This window comes from Bos taurus, chromosome 12 (genome assembly GCF_002263795.3).
Source record: "Bos taurus isolate L1 Dominette 01449 registration number 42190680 breed Hereford chromosome 12, ARS-UCD2.0, whole genome shotgun sequence".
In the NCBI taxonomy this organism is placed as follows: domain Eukaryota; kingdom Metazoa; phylum Chordata; class Mammalia; order Artiodactyla; family Bovidae; genus Bos; species Bos taurus.
Genome location: NC_037339.1, coordinates 2,614,999 through 2,629,616, shown reverse-complemented (window position 1 = coordinate 2,629,616; position 14,618 = coordinate 2,614,999). Strand labels below are relative to the sequence as shown.

The following is a 14,618-nucleotide window of genomic DNA, read 5'->3' as shown; positions in this document are numbered from 1 at the left end:
AAGCTTCCACATCCTTTTCCATCAGAGGGCACAGGAAAAGAAAACCACAATCACAGAAAACTAATCAAACTGACCAACCGATCACAGCCTTATCTAACTCAATGAAACTATAAGCCACGGCCACCCAAAACGGACTGGATATGGAGAAGAGGTCTGACAAAATGTGGTCCCCTGGACAAGGGAAGGGCAAAACACTTCAGTATTCTTGCCTTGAGAACCCCATGAACAGTATGAAAATGCAAAATGATATGACACTGAAAGATGAACTCCCCAGGTGGATAGGTGCCCAATATGCTGCTGGAGAAGAGTACAGAAATAACTTCAGAAAGAATGAAGAGACAGAGCCAAAGCAGAAACAACGTGCAGTTGTGGATATAAAAGGTGATGGAAGTAAAGTCAGATGCTGTAATAACAATATTGCATAGGAACCTGGAATGTTAGGTCCGTGCTGCTGCTATTGCTAAGTCGCTTCAGTCGTGTCCAACTCTGTGCAACCCCATAGACGGCAGCCCACCAGGCTCCCCCATCCCTGAGATTCTCCAGGCAAGAACACTGGAGTGGGTTGCCATTTCCTTCTCCAATGCATGAAAGTGAAAAGTGAAAGTGAAGTCGCTCAGTCGTGTCCGACTTAACGACCCCATGGACTGCAGCCTATCAGGCTCCTCCATCCATGGGATTTTCCAGGCAAGAGTAGAGTGGGGTGCCATTGCCTTCTACGTTAGGTTCATGAATCAAGGCAAATTGGAAGTGATCAAACAGGAGATGGCAAGAGTGAACACTGACATATTAGGAATCAGTGAACTAAAATGGACTGGAATGGGTGAATTTAACTCAGATGACCATTATATCTATTAGTGTGGGCAGGAATCCCTAAGAAGAAATGGAGGAGCCCTCATAGTCAACAAAAGAGTCCAAAATGCAGTACTTGGGTGCAGTCTCAAAAATGACAGAATGATCTCTGTTCATTTTCAAAGCAAATCATTCAATATCACGGTAATCCAAGTCTATGCCCCAAACACTAAGGACAAAGAAGCTGAAGTTGAACGGTTCTATGAAGATCGACAAGACCTAGAACTAAGTCCCCCAAAAGATGTCCTTTTCTTCACAATGGACTAGAATGCAAAAGTAGGAAGTCAAGAAATACCTGGAGTAACAGGCAAATTTGGCCTTGGAGTACAGAATGAAACAGCAAAGGCTAATAAAGAGTTTTGTGAAGAGAACGCACTGGTGGTAGAAAATACCCGCTTCCAACAACACAAGAGACAACTGTACACACAGACATCACCAGATGGTCAATATCAAATCAGACTGATTGTATTCTCTGCAGCCAAAGATGGAGAAGCTCTATACAGTCAGCAAAAACAAGATTGGGAGCTGACTGTGGCTCAGATCATGAACTCCTTATTGCCAAATTCAGACTTAAATTGAAGAAAGTAGTGAAAATCACTAGACCATTCAGTCCAGTTCACTTCAGCTGAGTTCAGTTTAGTCGCTCAGCTATGTCCAACTCTTTGCGACTCCATGTGGAGAGTTCTGACAAAATGTGGCCCACCGGAGAAGGGAATGGCAAACCACTTCAGTATTCTTGCCTTAAGAACCCTAACAGTATGAAAAGGCAAAAAGATAGATCATTCAGGTATGACCTAAATCAAATCCCTTACAATTATACAGTGGAAGTGACAAATAAGATTCAAGGGATGAGATCTGATAGACAGAGTGCCTGCAAACTATGGATGGAGGTTCATGATACTATACTGGAGGCACTGATCAAGACCATCCCCAAGAAAAAGAAATGCAAAAAAGAAAAATGGTTGTCTGAGGAGGCCTTACAAATAGCTGAGAAAGGAAAAGAAGCTAAAGCAAAGGAGAAAAGAAAGATATACCCATCTGAATGCAGAGTTCCAAAGAATAGGAAGGAGAGATACAAAAGCCTTCCTTAGTGATCAATGCAAAGAAATAGAAGATAACATTAGATTAGGAAAGACTAGAGATTGCTTCAAGAAAACCAGTGATACCAAGCAAACATTTCATGCAAAGGTGGGCATAGTAAAGGACAGAAACGGTATGGACCAAACAGAAATAGAATATTAAGAAGAGGTGGCAAGAATACACAGGAGAACTGTACAAAAAAGAGCTTCACAACCCAGATAACCACGATGGTGTGATCACTCACCTAGAGCTAGACATTCTGGAATGTGAAGTCAAGTGGGCCTTAGGAAGAATCACTATGAACAAAGCTAGTGGAGGTGATGGAATTCCAGTTGAGCTATTTCAATCCTAAAGGATGATGCTATGAAAGTGTTGCACTCAATATGCCAGCAAATTTGGAGAACTCAGCAGCGGCCACAGGACTGGAAAGGTCAGTTTTCATTCCAACCCCAAGAAAGGCAATGCCAAAGAATGCTCAAAGTACCGCACAACTGCACTTATTGCACAGGTTAGTAAAATAATGTTCAAAATTCTCCAAGCCAGGCTTCAGCAATACGTAAACCTTGAACTTCCAGATGTTCAAGCTGGTTTTAGAAAAGGCAGAGGACCAGAGATTAAATTGCCAACATCCGCTGGATCATGGAAAGAGCAAGAGACACCCAGAAAAACATCTACTGCTCCTTCACTGACTATGCCTCAGCCGTTGACTGTGTGGATCACAATAAACGTTGGAAAATTCTGAAAGAGATGGGAATACCAGACCACCTGACCTGCCTCTTGAGAAACCTGCATGCAGGTCAGGAAGCAACAGTTAGAACTGGACATGAACAACAGACTGGTTCCAAATAGGAAAAGGAGTACGTCAAGGCTGTATATTGTCACCCTACTTATTTAACTTGTATGCAGAGTATATCATATGAACACTGGGCTGGAAGAAGCACAAGCTGGAATCAAGATTGCCAAGAAAGATCAATAACTTCAGATGTGCAGATGACACCACACTTAAGGCAGAAAGCGAAGAAGAACTAAAGAGCCTCTTGATGAAAGTAAAAGAGGAGAGTGAAAAAAGGTGGCTTACAGCTCAACATTCAGAAAACTAAGATCATGGCTTCTGGTCCCATCACTTCATGGGAAATAGATGGGGAAACAGTGGAAACAGTGTCAAACTTTATTTTTTTGGGCTCCAAAATCACTGCAGATGGTGATTGCAGCCATGAAATTAAAATTCACTTCGTCCTTGGAAGAAAAGTTATGACCAACCTATAAAGGATATTAAAAAGCAGAGACATTACTTTTTAGACAACAAAGGTCAGTGTAGTTAAGCTATGGTTTTTTTCCAGTAGTCATGTATGGATGTGAGAATTGGACAATAAAGACAGCTGAGCGCTGAAGAATTGATGCTTTTGAACTGTGCTGTTAGAGAAGACTCTTGAAATCCCTTAGACTGAAAGGAGATCCAACCAGTCCATCCTAAAGGAAATCTGTCCTGAATATTCATTGGAAGGACTGATGCTGAAGCTGAAACTCCAATACTTTGGCCACCAGATGCAAAGAATTGACTCATTTGAAAAGACCCTGATGCTGGTAAAAGTTGAAGGCGGGAGGAGAAGTGGACGACAGAGGATGAGATGGCTGGATGGTAGCACTGACTCAATGGACATGAGTTTGGGTAGTCTCCGGGAGTTGGTGATGGACTGGGAGGCCTGGCGTGCTGCAGTCCATGGGGTTGCAAAGAGTTGGACACAAATGAGCGAACTGAATTGAACTGAAACTCAAGAGAAAATCCGTCAGTTGCTTTTTCCAATTTACTCTGTCACAAAACAGGAAGTAGACAGTACCTCTGTCTGCACCTTATCTGTCTGCACTCTAAATCATTTCTGAGTGCATCTTCTACTCCAGAAAAAGCAATCTGACTCCATTCAAGGGCAGGCAGTTTATAGAAGTGACTTAGACAATGGACTGTGCTGCCAACAGATCTGGGTTGAATTCCTAGCTCTGTCGTTTATCCACTTTATGATTTGGGGCAAGGATTACTTAACCTTTTTGAGACTTTGAATGGGACAATATAAACAATGCACTCAAGAATGTTTAACACATAGTATATGGTCAAATATTGGCTTCTTTATTCTTTATGGAATCTTATTCTTTCGAAAAAGATTCTCGCTCACCTTACCCCTCATGTCTGGGGCAATCTCTTCTCTCTGTCACTACCATTCAGCAATTAGCATCTTGCAGACAGAAGTCCTGAGTTTGAATCCTGGCTCTGCCACTCAGTAGTTACAATTAACTGCATAGAACACTTTCCATGTTAAACAGAACACACTGCAAATGAAAATCTAAACTATCTGCTTACAGAAAAACATGCTTAAACTTGTATGAATGAAAAGTTCCAGAGTAGGACAGGTCCCAGATATCTTAGTGTCAATTATTAATGATCAGTCTTGTCAAACCAAATCTTAAATATTTTCTACTATCAATTGCCCAATTAATTGACTTAATCGTTACTATTTATTTGTACTGTTGCTATATACTAGGCTCTGTTGAGAATCCTTCATGCACTATCTGATAAAAATTTTTACAACAAATCAAGGCAAGAACGATCAAAATCACATTTTATAGATGAGAAAACTGAGGAACAAGGAGCAAATAACTTGCTGAAGGTTACACAGCTAGTAAAAGGCAGCTGGCACTCTCAGTCTCCGCTCTATGCAGCCACAGTGTGTGTCAGGACATCCACTGACCAGTGAACTAGAGACAGTGCGCAACTTCTGTGTTTATATGCTTATATATCCTGTGCTGTTCACGCAGCTCATGCTACAACATATTCTCCGTAGACTTAAAACCACTAAGAGTCAGATTCAGCACTTACTTTCAACTATTTACAAGTCATGAACTTGACTCAGTAACACACAACATTTAAGCACTAAATAAATGTTCACTGATAATGAAGAAAATGTGCATGGCCAGGGCAAAGTCAAGGTAGCATCACATGCATGCTAGGAATAATTTGCAATAAAATTTTAAAACATTAAAACTTAATGAGCACAGTCTCAATTAGGAAATTGAAAATCTGCTCATTAAACTTGCAGATGATACTTATTTGGGCAGGAGTTAAACACTTTAGAAGAAAGAAAGAATTTAAAATGACCTTGATAGATTAGAGAAATAGTTCATCAAAAACAGATGAACTTCAATAAAGAGAAGAACAAAACAGCATATTTAAGAACCAAAAGCATACCACACAGATAAAAATGGGAGTGAGTAGCTGGGCACATTGATGGGGGGCAGGGGGCAAGGCACAGAGGGAACCAGCTGACTATTTGCAGGCAATACAGACTATTCTTCCATCTATGTATTACAACCCTGGCTGAGCACTCGAACCACCAGGAAAGGTTTCAAAACTATTGTTTCAGGCTCCATCAGGGACCAATTAAATCAGAATCTGTGGAGATAAGCTTCCATATTGGTTACATTTAAAAACTCTCTAGGTGTGTTTAATGTGGCCAGGTTCAAAATAACCAGAAATTATAACCAATCATATCCTTTATATTTATATGAAGAAACTGATGAAAATGATAACACAGCTACTATGTGTGATCAGATGATGAGCTATAAAGAGAAACTATTTAATTAAAACATCTAGTATTAATCAGTGATGGTTCCCAAAACTCAAGAAACAAAAAACAGCCTAAGATCTGTGTTTCTCCAAGTATGGTTCCTTGGATGAACAGCCTCTGGGGATTCATGAGAAATGCAAATTCTCATGCCTACCACAAACCTGAATCCATAACTCTGTGGTGGTCCTAGCAACCTGGGTTTGGATAAGCCCCTCAAGGGTTTCTGATGGATTCTGAAGTTAAGAATTATAGCTCTAAGCTAAGAGGCCAACTTGTTTCTCTTTTCTTACAGCATCTGTTTTCTGTTATAATTACAGGATTGGTCTGTGCTTTCTTTTCTAAGTCACCTCAAAGTCTTCCTAGAAGTAAGGTATATAAATTATAAATTAAAAAATTAACGTTTTAGCAAAGTAATCATATTCAGAATTGTCTTCATTATTGAAATATCTTTTATTAACTGAATTCATGTAATAAACTCAGTGAAAAATAATCTGTTAAAATTGTGGCCAAAGTTGTCCAGAGGAAAAGTTTGCTGGTTGGCTCAGTTTCTTTACTTTTCAGCAGGCTCTGCTGATATCAAGTAGACCCAGATTAGTCACAAGAATCTACAGAGATCTATTAGCTGCTGCCTAGTAACCCAAATCCCCCAGGGTAGGATGGGTGAGTATGCCTGAGATCCTAGCTTTCCCTTTCACAAGTCACTGCCACTGGGGTTTAGGTTTGTCTGTGATTTCCATCTGTCTCTCTCTACCTCATTGCTCCAATAAAACAGGAGTTGGTTATATGTATTGTTATTAATAACCAAAATGTAAAAATAAAACCTAATCCTGGACTAGCAGCATTGAAATATCATCACAAACAAACAGTAATAATAACTGCTACTAGTTGAGAAAAAAAGACAGAAGAGATAACATTAAATTTTATAGTTTTTCCTTAATGGATAACATATTTTGATAAGAAATACTGAGGAAGTTTCTATCCTTCCCTGCTGTTTCTGATCTCCCTGTCCCTCGTATTTTCTCAAATATAATAAGAAAAAAGAAGAAACAATTTCATTGCTAATTAAATATGCAAAATAATGAGACAGCATTTAAATGCATCTAGTGCTGGTGAGGGTTTGAAAAGTGGACAAGTCACTAGATGCTGGTAGGAGTATATATTCATATAATCCCTTCATCCACCCCACATCACTGCGTCAATATGTATACCAAAGCCTTAAAGTTGTGAACGTCTATTAACTTATCCTGAATAAACTGCTATTTATTATAATGATCAGAATTTTGTTAAAGGCAAAACTCTAAAGAAGCTGCTCAAGTATGTATGGCCCATCCTTACTATAGGGGTAGTCCAGTATGACATTTCAAGAATAAGGAAGCAGGCTAAGTGATGAACTTAGCAATGCATATTTAGTGAACTACATATTTTTTCCCCCTTCCATGGATTTGGAAAAGGCAGAGGAACCAGAGATCAAGTTGCCAACATCTGCTTGATCATCGAAAAAGCAAGAGAGTTTCAGAAAACCATCTATTTCTGCTTTATTGACTATGCCAAAGCCTTTGACTGTGTGGATCACAATAAACTGTGGAAAATTCTGAAAGAGATGGGAATACCAGACCACCTGACCTGCCTCTTGAAAAATATGTATGCAGGTCAAGAAGCAATAGTTAGAACTGGACATGGAACAACAGACTGGTTCCAAATAGGGAAAGGAGTACGTCAAGGCTGTATATTGTCACCCTACTTATTTAACTTATATGCAGAGTACATCATGAGAAATTCTGGGCTGGATGAAGCACAAGCTGGAGTCAGGACTACCAGGAGAAATATCAATAACCTCAGATATGCAGATGACACCACACTTATGGCAGAAAGTGAAGAAGAACTAAAGACCCTCTTGATGAAAGTGAAAGAGGAGAGTGAAAAGTTGGCTTAATGCTCAACATTCAGAAAACTAAGATCATTGCATCTGGTCCCATCACTTCATGGCAAACAGATGGAGAAACAGTAGAACAGTGTCAGACTTTATTTTTTGGGGCTCCAAAATCACTGCAGATGGTGATTGCAGCCATGAAATTAAAAGACGCTTGCTCCTTGGAAGGAAAGTTATGACCAAACTAGACAGCATATTAAAAAGCAGAGACATTTTTGCCAACAAAGGTCCGTGTAGTCAAAGCTGTGGTTTTTCCAGTAGTCGTGTATGGATGTGAGAGTTGGACTATAAAGAAAGCTGAGCACTGAAGAACTGATGCTTTTGAACTGTGGTGCTGGAGAAGATTCTTGGAGAGTCCTTTGGAGTGCTAGGAATTCCAACCAGTCCATCCTAAAGGAAATCAGTCCTGGGTGTTCATTGGAAGGACTGATGCTGAAGCTGAAACTCCAATACTTTGACCACCTGATGTGAAGAACTGACTCACTGGAAAAGACCCTGATGCTGGGAAAGATTGAGGGAAGGAGGAGAAGGGGAAGACAGAGGATGAGATGGTTGGATGGCATCACCGACTCAATGGACATGGGTTTGAGTAAACTCCGGGAGTTGGTGATGGACTAGGAGGCCTGGCGTGCTGCAGTCCATGGGGTCACAAAGAGTTGGACACAACCGAGCAACTGAACTGAAAGGTTAGAATCATCATTCAAAAAGTAAGAGTATACATATGTATACCTATGGCTGATTCATACTGATGTTTGGCAGAAACCAACACAATACTGAAAAGCAATTATCTTTCAATTGAAAATAAATAATGTAAAAAAAAAGTAGCTTCTATTTAATATTAAGTTTATTAATTTAAAACTATCTTAATTAATGTGTTGAAATTTGACCTTGCAAGATATACTTTTTTGTGACAAATAAATGAAAATAATGTTCTAGAAGAAATGTATACATTTATTCACTTAATCTGGTTCTAACTCATCAATAATAGAGTCATGTGCATTGCACTGAATTTTTTCTTTGGTAATAGACTATTCAAAAGTATTTTATAAAAAAAGTTACTCAAATTTTATAAAATTAAATCTAAGTGCATTGTAAGTTTGTTACTTTGAGAGTTCACCTCTGATACAGGTTTGTGAGTTACAAGTTGAGGATAATGTTTTATAGCAACAGTTTATACACTTGGCAAGATGCTGCTCTTTTAACATATACTGACCATACCTGTCATATAAGGTCTCTCATTCAAAGATCTGAGTGATGTGGAATATTATAGTACTATAAAGTAACATAGTCTTGCCTTTAATGGGCAGTTTGACATAAGTATTATGATGGAGTTCTAAGCTGTATCAAAATCTATTTATTCTCAATATGAAAAACACCTACAAGCCAATAGAAAAATATGCAAAAGACTCAGATAGCCACTTCACACAATGAGATAGTATGTGAAAAATATTATGTAAAAAGCCAAAGGAACATGGAATAGTATTTATGTTACTCATGAGGGAAATGCAAAATGAAACCACAATGAGATATCTCAATTCAACCAGAATTATTGAAATGAATTCTCATACACTGTTGATGAAAGTATAAACTGGCACAATTATTTTGGAAATCTGTTGGGCAGTATTCACTAAAGCTGAACGTAGGCTTATTCAGTGAACTACACTCCTACATATATTTCTGACAGATCCAGAAGACACCTACAAGGATGTTCTTAGCAGTACTATTTATAATACCCCAATTCTAGAAACAGTATAAATATCTACCAATAAAAGAACTAACATTCATATATTCAGGGTGGAATACTAAATAATCATTAGAATAAACAAATTATAACCACATACAACAATATGGATACAAAATGTAAGACTGTATTCATAAAAAAAGAGACAGAGTAAGCCTGGTTACTGCTGTCACAGTCAGGACAAGGGTGGGATGTGAGGTTACGAACTGGAGGAAGGAGCTGGAAGGGGCTCCTTTCCTGATCGAGGTATTGGTTACACAGGTAAGTTCACTTTATGAGCATTCATCAAGCCAGATGCTCAGAAGTGTGTAGTTGTAGTTTTATACACATTATTCTTCTATATAAAGTATATATCTAAAATGAGGCAAGAACTCTAAGGCTTACTGGTGAGTCAGCAGGAAAGAATCCAGTTGCAATGCAGGAGATGTGGGTTCAGTCCCTGGGTTAGGGAAGATGCCCTGGAGAAGAAAATGGCAACCCACTCTAGCATTCTTGCCTCAGAAATTCCATGGGCAGAGGAGCCTTCGGGGCTACAGTCCATGGGGTTGCAAGAGTCAGACACAACTAAACCACCAGCACTACCACAGCATCACCAAGAGTGTTGCAAGTGTTAGTCGCTCAGTCATATCCAACTCTTTGCAGCCCCATGGGCTGTAACCCACCAGGCTCCTCTGTCGATGGGATTCTCCAGGCAAGAATACTGGAGTGGGTTGCCATGCCCTCCAGGGGATCTTCCTGACCCAGGCAGGTCTCCTGCATTGCAGGCAGGTTCTTTACCATTGTGAGCCAGCAGGGAAGCCTACCACCATCAAGAAGTGTAAGAGAATAAGAAAGGTTTAAATAAAACAAAATACTACTTCCCAGTGCAGTGCAATGCACAGTGCCAAGTGCCTTAGTGACACTGAGAGAGGGTTTTGCTGAAGCAACAGTCTGTATATTTACAGTCTTTAATGCCCGATTTTGACGTAAGATCAGATACTATACTTGATCTTAGCAAAAAGGCGCAGAAATAATAACTGAATCACTTTACTGTACATCTGAAACCAACACAACATGGTAAACCAACTCTACTCCAATAAAATTGTTAAAAATTTTTTTAAATAATAAAAATAATTTTATTAAAAAAAAACAATGTAGAAATAGTACATGGTATTTCTTGAAAGAGGACATGGACAGAGTTAAAGAAGATCTCTACAAAGAGATTCTAGATAGGACTACAGATCTGTCTAGAAGAGGAACACATGAGGGACCCTGTGGGTCTACAACATGGAAACTAACAAATCACACTTCTCAAAACAGACAGGCACGGACGCAGTACAGAGACCACCACAGCGAGGGTTAGCAGCAGGGCAGGAGAACTCACCACAAATGCTGAAAAACAGCGCCTTCCAAACCTTCCCTTTTCCTGGCTTTAAAATAAAAGAATATGTGGAAGACTGTTACTTTCTAGGAAAATCCCAAGTTTCTACAACATAGTACCCAGTTACTGACTCTGTCTGCTTCATTCTGTTACTGCATGTATGTCTCTCTCACCCTGAGCAGATCATGTCTTTTTGTATTTATGTGAGCAAAGGAAATGCGGATCAGTGAACAAAGAGGTAAGAGGTTAACATCAGTAGAGTGGAGAGTAACAGGCCTTGTCCAGTTTCCAGCAAGTGAGTAGCAAACAGGGAGAGCAGTGTTTAGGACATGATGAGAACCCTGAGACGTATTAGAGAGGACAATACTGCCAATGGTGCAAGTGTGGCATGGACCCAGGGGTGCTCTCAGGAGAAGGTGCTTTTCTCTGCTTGGAGACTCCACTGGTTACCTCTTCACACACCATGCCCTTCACTGACTTGTGCCTGCATGTTCAAAAACAGATGATCATCATCATTTGAGAAGTTGCCTCATGACAGGTCACCATGAATTTTAAAAGATCCTTTTCTCTTTTTTCTCCCCCTCTGAGACATGAGAAAGACTAAGAAAAAGGGATGAAATTATACTTTTCATCCAATGATAAAATATACTTTGGATTAAATAAAACTCTGCTCATGGTTTATCAAGCATCAGCTTAAGGACCCCTTAGCCTAACTATATTAACAAGAATAATAAAAGGACTAATAATAAAAGTCTCCTGGTTGTATCTTATATTTGTAGCCTTGATATTCGACACATCTTGAGTTATTAACTTGTCAGAATCAAAGTATAAAATGTTACTAACATTTTAAATGCTCAATCTAAACAGTGTTTATTGGTTTATCTTTCAATGTGGATATATTGGTAAATAAGAATTTTGTTTTTATTTGCATATCACATTAGGACTTTTCTGCTGCATATGTGCTTTAATGGAAAAATATATGCATATAATTTAATAGGCCCAATCATATTTCAAAATAAAAAAAATTGCCAGAATCTTTTAACCTTGATGCTACTATAATGGACTGAGTGAGGGTAAATGAAGCCAATATATAAGGTAAATGGTGATGCACTAACACTTTCTTTAGCATACTTCAGTGTTCCTTTATTTCATTATTCCTCTAGAAATCGGGATTAGGCAGCTCCTCTGACTAATTAACCCAAAGAGGTTTGACTAATACAAGGAGATTGCAAGCATGATTAGTTAAATGATAATGTACATAGCACTTAATGATCATTATCATTTATTCTAATATCAGAGCTAATAAATGGTGAAACTGCTTAAGCCAAATGCTGTCATATTATAATAACTTACATCATGGCTAGCACTAATAATTTCTAATTTACTTGGGAATCGATGGGACATGTAGCTTTCTCAATGCATGTCAATGCTTTCTTAAATAAATTTATAGATGCTTTTAAAGTATAAAAATATTTATCTCCTTACCTAGACTATGTAACAAGTAGTCATACCACCATTCCCCTCCAAAACACAAACAGTTCTTTTAGCTACACTAATGCATCCTTGGCTTTCATGAAGCCAGTATCATGTATTAAGACAACTTATTTACAAACAGTCAATAATAGTAACTAGTATGAATTCCAAATGCAAATCTCATCCCATTCCCTTGCTTTCTGAGGATTCAGTGACTAAAGATTAGACGACAAGTTCTTATGTAGCACTGGAAGGCTACTTTGCTCTAAAAGCCAAACCCACACACACACACACACACACACAGAGTAGAGGGACCTGATTTTCTCTCATGCATTTCAATCATTCTCTCTCACATTAAGAATTGCAAAGGACAAAAAGAGTCAGATACATGCTGCAAAATCACTGGTCAGTGTTGTCTACAGGACACAAAAGAAGCAGGAAGATGGCCTGACTCGCATGGAGAAGCACAGTCACTATCCTGAGCCAGAGGGACCCCCGTCACTGACTCATCACTCTGAAAAAACACACAGTGAAAAGCACTTCAGTCTCTGGATCACATAAAAATGAAAAGCTGAGAGCTAGAAGAGAGAGAAGTCCCTTTTATACATAGTATTAGAAGAGAGAAAATGAAAAATAAAAATAAAATCAGTGTATTTTAGTAAAAGAGATAGATAACCAATGACTGTAAGGAGAACTTTGCGCTTCCGGTTATTCTTAACAGAGATAAACTGAGTCACCAGGCATTTGCCCATCCTGACTGCCCATGTTACCCATTTAGAACTTTAATATTTCTAACCTTAACTTCTAAGAAAGTTAATGGCTACTTTATAAAGAAATCCAAAAGGCCTCCAATAAAATATAAAAGTCCATTGTCCTTGACTCTCTTGCCTTATTGACGCTTTTCCTGTTATTTCTTGATTCATTGACTATAGACATTGATTTCCTGTTGTGAGATTGAAGCTTAATATCCTCACAACTTGGGTCTCTCCATAGGGCTTCTTACAACATAGCTTCCCCCAGAACTGAGAAAGGGGGAGACACAGCACCCCAGAGGAAAACCACAGTATCTTCTGCAACCTAATCTCAGATGTGTGTGTGTGATTCATCTCTCAGTTGCGTCCGACTCTTTGCGACCCTATGGACTGTAGCTCACCAGGCTCCTTTGTCCGTGGGACTTTTCAGGCAAGAATACTGGAGTGGGCTGCCATTTCCCCCTCCAGAGGACCTTCCTGACCCAGGGATCGAAGCCGCATCACCTGTGACACCTGCATTGCAGGCGGATTCTTTATCCACTGAACCATTGGAGAAGCCCCAATCTCAGAAGAGATATACTATCATTTCTGCCCTATTCAACTAGTTGCAGACTAATCCTAGAAAATGTTGCTGAGGTGAGCTACATAATAAAGAACATTAGGAGGCAAGGATCACTGAGGGCCACCTTGGAATCTGTCTACCAGAGTGTTTATTACTATTATGACTATAAAATAGCATATGAGGCCATGTTAAATTCAAGTAGAGTATCCTACCCCTGTACAATATGGGGTTAGGGGATCTGACCTCTGAGCATATGAAAATCTACATATGATTTATAGTCATATGTGAGGTTCCTCCATACATGAGGTTCCTGCCAACTGTGGTTCCACATCCATGGACTCAACCAACAGATGGTGTAGTATTATAATGTTTAATATTTAAAAATTGCACATAGAAGTGAATCCATGTAGTTCAAACCCATGGTGTTTAAGGGTCAACTGTATATCATTTTTTTCTAGAATAACTGTCTCATTTTCCAAGTGCCTATCACTCTTTCCATACTTGTCCTCAAAGCTTTGCAATACAATTATACAATTGTACATCACTTCAATTCAGTTCAGGCGCTCAGTCGTGTCCGACTCTTTGCGACCTAATGAATTGCAGCACGCCAGGCCTCCCTGTCCATCACCAACTCCCAGAGTTCACCCAGACTCATGTCCATCGAGTCAGTGATGCCATCCAGCCATCTCACCTTCTGTTGTCCCCTTCTCCTCCTGCCCCCAATCCCTCCCAGGATCAGAGTCTTTTCCAATGAGTCAACTCTTTGCATGAGGTGGCCAAAGTACTGGAGTTTCAGCCTTAGCATCATTCCTTCCAAAGAAATCCCAGGGCTGATCTCCTTCAGAATGGACTGGTTGGATCTCCTTGCAGTCCAAGGGACTCTCAAGAGTCTTCTCCAACACCACAGTTCGAAAGCATCAATTCTTCGGCGCTCAGCCTTCTTCACAGTCCAACTCTCACATCCATACATGACCACAGGAAAAACCATAGCCTTGACTAGACGAACCTTTGTTGGCAAAGTAATGTCTCTGCTCTTGAATATGCTATCTAGGTTGGTCATAACTTTCCTTATATACAATTATACAAATATTAATATAACAAAAATTATAAAGTTAGATACATCATATTGTAAATTCTGTCTCTTATCTGTAAATTCTACATTTCCCCCTTATCTTCCCTATAACCAACTCTGCTTATGCTTTTCCAAATACTGTACTATTTTTTTCTGCTACCATATTTTTCATCCAACAGATT

At 39.3% G+C, this 14,618-nt stretch overlaps 1 protein-coding gene across 1 annotated transcript in view; it reads right to left on the bottom strand.

Annotated features, from left to right (window-relative positions):
- The window catches only part of DIAPH3 (diaphanous related formin 3), a 563,614-nt gene that overhangs the window by 114,831 nt on the left and 434,165 nt on the right, over positions 1-14,618 (bottom strand).